The sequence below is a fragment of the Oncorhynchus keta genome, chromosome 12 (assembly GCF_023373465.1).
Source record: "Oncorhynchus keta strain PuntledgeMale-10-30-2019 chromosome 12, Oket_V2, whole genome shotgun sequence".
NCBI lineage: Eukaryota > Metazoa > Chordata > Actinopteri > Salmoniformes > Salmonidae > Oncorhynchus > Oncorhynchus keta.
Genome location: NC_068432.1, coordinates 40945991 through 40954007, shown reverse-complemented (window position 1 = coordinate 40954007; position 8017 = coordinate 40945991).

The following is an 8017-nucleotide window of genomic DNA, read 5'->3' as shown; positions in this document are numbered from 1 at the left end:
CCCATTGCAATGAAGTAAGGTACAATAAAAAACGCTTATGTAGATGTCATGGACTATTTTTATGATGTGAGAACTTTCTAATTAATGTCACGGGCTCTTGACTCTATTGTTTCCATGTTAAGTCATGTCTTTACATTTTGATTTGTGACTGGACTGTTGTCGTCATGGCCAACCAGAGCTGGCCATGAAGGGTACCTCTTAGGACTTATAATGACTTCATAACACATTCATAAGCAGTATGTAAGCATGTCATGAAGGTTTTTCCCCATGTATTTATGAAATGCTAATGTACTGCAGCATGTAGGGTTATGAATGTTATGTTAAGTCTCTATGTAGGTACCCTCAGTCCAGAGAGAATGAGAGCCATTCATCCACACAACCAACACCGTTAATCCCCTGAGTGTTGATATCCATATGTGCATATTACGAAAACACATTCATCTTATTAAAATACGTGTTTACCTTTTAAAAGACAATGGCATCTCTATGCGATATTTATAAATCTGTTTTTAAATTGTATTATTTTCTTTTTTTTAATGAATTTTTTCTGCTTGTGGTTCATTATCAGTGGTATTTTCTTTCTGAATATATTTTGCTAGCTTCTTACATTGTCCATTGTCCATATAGAAGGTGTTGGTGTTTTGAATGTGGTTAGAATGCACTACACATGTCAGTCTTAATTGCATAACTAAAGCACAGTGAAAAAAATCCTAGTATAAAGTTGGAAGAGGGAGGAACTTTGAGTTGCCTCAACTCAAATCACAGCAGTATGGAAGTTGAGCATAGCATAACATTGTCCTTTTGTTTTGTCATTTGTGAAGAGCAGATTCACCAGCAATGGCTGGTGATAGAGCATCCCCTTTAGATAGAGCATCCCCTTTAGATAGAGCATCCCCTTTAGATAGAGCATCCCCTTTAGATAGAGCATCCCCTTTAGATAGAGCATCCCCTTTAGATAGAGCATCCCCTTTAGATAGAGCATCCCCTTTATCTTCCACCGTATGATTCTTTTGGTGGCCCATAACTCTACTACACTGTTTGTTTTGCATTTTCAGAGGCAGCTTTACAAATGTTGTTGAGGTTGTTGTCGACATTGATAAAATGTTACAGTATAGTGAAGCTGATAGGAAATGATGGATTTAGCCTTTTGAGGATATGTTATCTATTTCAGCTGTATTTGTGGGGAATTGACAGAGTATGGACGCTGCTCTTAGTATGAGCCTTGAGTTAGAAAAGGTTTTCTGGTAGAATGCCCCTATTCAGCTATTTATGCACTTAAATTACTCATTTACTTGTTTCCATTTTGTATAGCATATTATTGCAACCAGGGTGTGATTCTGTGATCTTACATTGCTTGATATACAGTATATCTCATATCCTATAACAGGATTCCCCACCTGTTGGCCAAATTCGGCCCGTGGGTGATTTTATTTGTCCCCCATGTTTTTTGATCAAAAAAATAATCATATATTTTTATTTTTAGACATAAAAATGTAAAAACACCAGAAAAGCAGCCCCAAATGATTTTAATTTTGGAAATATGTTCCAAAGTATTACCACGCATAATAGAGATACAGTTGAAGTCGGAAGTTTCCATACACCTTAGCCAAATACATTTAAACTCAGTTCTTCACAATTCCTGACATTTAATCCTAGTAAAAATTCCCTGCCTTAGGTTTGTTCGTATCACCACTTTATTTTAAGAATGTGAAATGTCAGAATAATAGTAGAGAGAAGAATTTATTTCAGCTTTGATTTCTTTCATCACATTCCCAGTGGGTCAGAAGTTTACATACACTCAATTAGTATTTAGTAGCATTGCCTTTAAATTGTTTAACTTGGGTCAAACATTTCAGGTAGCCTTCCACAAGCTTCCCACAATATGTTGGGTGAATTTTGGCCCATTCCTCCTGACAGAGCTGGTGTAACTGAGTCAGGTTTGTAGGCCTCCTTGCTCGCACACGCCTTTTCAGTTCTGCCCACAATTTTCTATTGGATTGAGGTCATGGCTTTGTGATGGCCACTCCAATACCTTGACTTTGTTGTCCTTTAAGCCATTTTGCCACAACTTTGGAAATATGCTTGGGGTCATTGTCCATTTGGAAGACCCATTTGTGACCAAGCTTTAACTTCATGACTGATGTTGCCTCAATGTATCCACATAATTTTCCTTCCTCCTGATGCCATCTATTTTGTGAAGTGCACCAGTCCCTCCTTGTCATGCTATGACGTATTTTGGTTAGGTGTGACTAGGGTGGGTACTCTAGTTTTTGTATATCTATGTTTTTTTTCCTTTGTTGGCCGGGTATGGTTCCCAATCAGAGGCAGCTGTCTATCGTTGTCTCTGATTGGGGATCATACTTAGGCAGCCCTTTTTCCCACCTTCAGTTGTGGGATCTTTGTTTGGTTGCATGCATTTTTTCTCAACGAAGCTTTATGTTCGGTGTATTGTTTTTTTGCTGGTTCACATTTCTACCCTTAACGACGAACGTTACAATCCTGCAGCAAAACACCCCCACAACATGATGCTGCCACCCCCGTGGGTGGTATGGTGTTCTTCGGCTTGCTAGCCTCCACCTTTTTCCTCCAAACATAACGATGGTCATTTTTGCCATACAGTTATTTTTTTGTTTCATCAGACCCGAGGACATTTCTCCAAAAAGTACGATCTTTGTCCCCATGTGCAGTTGCCAACCGTAGTCTGGCTTTTTTATGGCGGTTTTGGAGCAGTGGCTTCTTCTTTGCTGAGTGGCCTTTCGGGTTATGTCGATATAGAACTCGTTTTACTGTGGAAATAGATACTTTTGTACCTGTTTCCTCCAGCATCTTCACAAGGTCCTTTGCTGTTGTTCTGGGATTGATTTGCACTTTTCGCACCAAAGTAAGTTAATCTCTAGGAGACAGAACGCGTCTTCTTCCTGAGAGGTATGACGGCTGCGTGGTCCCATGGTGTTTATACTTGCGTACTGTTGTTTGTACAGATGAACGTGGTACCTTCAGGCATTTGGAAATTGCTCCCAAGGATGAACCAGACTTGTGGAGGTCTACAATTCTTTTCTTAGGTCTAGGCTGATTTCTTTTGATTTTCCCATGATGTCAAGCAAAGAGGGACTGAGTTTGAAGGTTGGCCTTGAAATACATCCACAGGTACACCTGCAATTGACTCAAATGATGTCAATTAGCCTATAGGAAGCTTTTAAAGCCATGACATAATTTTCTGGAATTTTCCAAGCTGTTTAAAGGCACAGTCAACTTAGTGTACAGTATGTAAACTTCTGACCCAGTGGAATTGTGATACAGTGACTTATATGTGAAATAATCTGTTTGTAAACAATTGTTGGAAAAAGTATTATTAAAATCATGCACAAAGTAATGTTCTAACCAACTTGCCAAAACTATAGTTTGTTAACAAGAAATTTGTGGAATGGATGAAACCTATTTTTAATGACTCCAACCTAAGTCAAATCAAATCTAAGTTTATTTGTCACGTGCGCTGAATACAACAGGCGTAGTAGACCTTACAGTGAAATGCTTACTTACAGGCTCTAACCAATAGTGCAAAAAAGGTATTAGGTGAACAATAGGTAGGTAAAGAAATAAAACAACAGTAAAGAGACAGGCTATATACAGTAGCGATACTATAAATGTAGCGAGGCTACATACAGACACCGGTTAGTCAGGCCGATTGAGGTAGTATGTACATGTAGATATGGTTAAAGTGACTATGCATATATGATGAACAGAGAGTAGCAGTAGCGTAAAAGAGGGGGTGGTGGGTGGGACACAATGCAGATAGCCCGGTTAGCCAATGTGCGGGAGCACTGGTTGGTCGGCCCAATTGAGGTAGTATGTACATGAATGTATAGTTAAAGTGACTATGCATATACGTGTATGTAAATACCGACTTCAACTGTATGTGACCGTATACAAACGTAAGCAAGGTCTGGAGTTCATGCGGACTATTTGTAGTCTACAAATGACTTATAACTATGTTCCGGCCCCCTGAGTATCCGCTCAATGAAGACATCGGCCACAGCTGAATCTATACTGAACAAAAATATAAACGCAACATGCAACAATTTCAATGATTTTATTGAGTTACAGTTTATATAAGGAAATCAGTCAATTGAAATAAATAAATTAGGACGTAATCTATGAATTTCACATGACTGGGCAGGGGCGCAGCCATGGATGGGCCCACCAATTTGGGAGCCAGGCCCACCCACTGGGGAGCCAGGCCCAGCCAACAAAAATAACAAAAATAAATCTTAAATTCATAATTACAAACAGTTGATTTCTGAGTGGATAGACTATTGTAAGTATCTAAAGCCAGCTATATCTGAATCAGCCATCTGAGTTCTCCAGAAAATGGCTTTATTACCAATAGAAATACTCCTCAGTTTCATCAGCTGTCTGGGTGGCTGGTCTCAGAGGATCCCACAGGTGAAGAAGTCGGATGTGGAGGTTCTGGGCTGGCGTGGTTACACGTGGTGTGCGGTTGTGAGGCCGTTTGGTACTGCCAAATTCTCTAAAATTATGTTGGAGGTGGCTTACGGTAGAAATTAACATTAAATTATCTGGCAACAACTCTGGTGGACATTCCTGCAGTCAGCATACCAATTGCACACTCCCTCAAAACTTGAGAAATCTGTGACATTGTGTTGTGACAAAACTGCACATTTTAGAGTGGCCTTTTGTCCTCAGCACAAGGTTCACCTGTATAATGATCATGTCACACCCGCCAGGTGGATGGATTATCTTGACAAAGGATAAATGCTCACTAACAGGTATGTAAACAAATGTATGCATTTGAGCAAAATAAGCTTTTTGTGTGTATGGACAATTTCTGGGATGTTTTATTTCAGCTCATGAAACATGGGACCAACACTTTACATGTTGCGTTTATATTTTTGTTCAGTGTAGTTGATGATCTTTGTCCTATAAGCTATTGCAGTGGTTAGGATCAGTTGTGAGAGTAGCTTAAGTCTGATCCCCCATGTTCTACAGTAGAGCTGTGAGGCCTCCTGAACAGGTCCTACCAAGGATGTGATGACTTGGTAACTCTGTTGAGGCAGTATCTACCAATATATGATTACCTAAACAACTTCCTATTAACCACCATCTCCCCTGCTTTTGACTGAATCTTCATGGTGATCATGCATTCCCTATTATGGCTGGTCAATATGGAAAAGGACCATTAACGCCACAGAGATCTGTGGTGTTTCAAATCAGATTTTTTCTGCAGTGATATCAATGTAAAATCTTTCCACTTTCTCTATCTCTATGCTGTCTTTACTGGAGCTAAGGCCAGGATTCAATCCGGACTGCAGAAGATCCACGTTGTAGCGCAGTTTGCATTTAACGGTCATTTCCAATTGGGCCAACATCTGCAGTGTTTACTTTGAACGCGATCTCCATGGCGACACTAACATGTATAGCCGAAAAGGGGCTATCGTATAGAATCTCGGGCCGAACTCTTACTCATAAACGTGATCTCTACACTACGTGTGATACTTCATAAGATCCCAGTTCCCATAACCTTTGTATTTTGATATGGAGATTATCCAGTGTATTAATGTTTGCTGTGGCAATAATGCTCTTTAGTGAGTCAGAAGTGCACACCCAAACTCCTGTGCTTTGAGCCACTGTCTTTTCAATTGCTGTATTATCACCATCATCCCTGTTGCATTCTTTGCTAAACACCACAAAAACCTGCCTTCAGCTATGTTGGACTGTCTGCAACATAACACTGAAAAAGCGTACATATTTGTTTGGCGACCATGATCTGTCAATGGTTGGTTCTTTCTTGACCAGTTCCAGCTTTTTAGGCCATTCTCTATTATAGTCATGTGTGTCTGTTCTGAATATTCTGAATCGCCTGTATTCTGCATTCCATTTTGTACAGTTCGTATATTTGTCTAAATTAATAGTATGTTCTATAGTATATTCTGTTTCAAACAGGTACTTTATCAAAAAACGTGTGACAAAAATGTGTTATGGGCCACTGGCAATATGTAAATACAAATGTATTAGTGCTAAAAAACAAATATATTTTATTTGTGCTTGTTCATATCAGTGAGAATACTATCACATTTTTGGTGGAACTTTCGAACTCAAGAAGAGATTCCTTTAAAATGGTATTGTCTCTATGAAGAAGGAACTGATTCAGTCCTATATCCCAGTTCACCCTTCTTTCCTATCTGGTGGAAGGACCATAGAGGTTATGACTGACTGAGTGCCGTCTGTCTGTGAGAAGGCCATAACTTCTTGGTCACCTGGAACATCGAAGGACCAAATCCAGCGACCAGGTGAACCAATGGGGACCATCGTCATTTCTCCACCCAACCACTCGTCTATTTCTGGCCTATTGTTCTTCTTTCAGATGAATAACTGTGACTGCATCATGAATAATAGTATGTTATTTTGAATGTAATCTAGAAGGGATGGGACCTTTTTTTGAATGTAACCTCTCGGGATGGGGGAGATTGCCACTGGTTATTTTGTAAATATGAAAAAGCATTTTTTTTTTTATCCCTGTGCAGATATGTTTTACTTGCTGGCTGAATGATGTCGAGTGAGAGTCAGAGTGTACACGTTCATACGTTTGTGAGTATGATGCCCCTGAGCTGCGGTGTGTGTGTATTTGTTTTTCCTCCCAGCAGATTGTGTCACTGCTTACGTAACATTCAATTCTATCAATCAAATCTTTGTGCATCATGCGAGTAACTTCTCTGCAGTTAATGGAATTGTTCCTTGTAACACTGTGCATTTAATAAAGGTGGTATGTCTTACAATAAGTTGTCTCCTTTCAGAATGTCACTTATAATTTACAATACCAATCTCATGCGCTATGTTCCGTGAGGTTGTGTACATCTAAATAATTTATAGAACACCAAGCTGATTGTATTATCTGAGATATGGGTGTCTTTGTGCAGCTGTTCAATTGTTAGCAAGTTATGTGAAATTGTAAACCGGATATGCCAATAATATCTCATCAAATCAATTCACATGATATATTGCAAGTCGGCTACCGACCTGCAGCAGAATTCCAAAGCACGCTCCCAATCTTGTACCCCAGTAGCCTCACCAGATCCATGCATCTCATAAATCACATTGATTTACTGCTCCTGCTCCACCATCAGGGCACACCATAGCAAAATGTTTTTGCAACAGAAAATGAGTTACTTGTTCAGATAGCTGTTCTTTCCAGGGAGGTACTTTCTTACATTTTGTGCCTACTGAATATGACCCAACGCTCTATTCTGTCTGATAGACAGGCAGAGTATCTAAGCAGTGTTGATTGATACTTGATATGTGCACCCACCATTGCGTCTGGTGGCTATTTTAAAAGAACCAGCCCTCGCAGTTTTATGAAAGGAATTCCAAGGTCAAAATTGGGATCTAACAAACACAGTTAAGTGACAACGGCAGCTGGGCCGTAGCAAAGGTCCTGATACACAGTCAAATCAAAACTAGCAGTGTTCACTGCGCAGGATGAAGTGGTCCCTAGGACAGTTCTTACATTTCCTCCCCAACTGGTTATTTGGTATTTTATTAGGATTCCTGGGGTCCACACAAAACATGAAACATAATACAGAATGACATAATACAGAACATCATTAGACAAGAACAGCTCAAGGACAGAACTACATACATTTTTAAAAGGCACATGTAGCCTATATACACACAAACTATCTAGGTCAAATAGAGGAGCATCGTTGTGCCGGTTTGTTTTCTGGTTTTGAAAGCAGGTTTGCTGTTTATTTGAGCGATATGAGATGGAAGGAAGCTCCATGCAATAAGGGCTCTATATAATCCTGTACGCTTTCTTGAATTTGTTCTGGATTTGGGGACTATGAAAAGAGCCCTGGTGACATAAGTGTGTGTCAGAGCTGTGTGTAAATTGACTATGTAAACAATTTGGGATTTTCAACACGTTTCTTATAAAAAATAAGTGATGCAGTCAGTCTCTCCTCAACTCTTAGCCAAGAGAGACTGCCATGCATAGTATTTATAT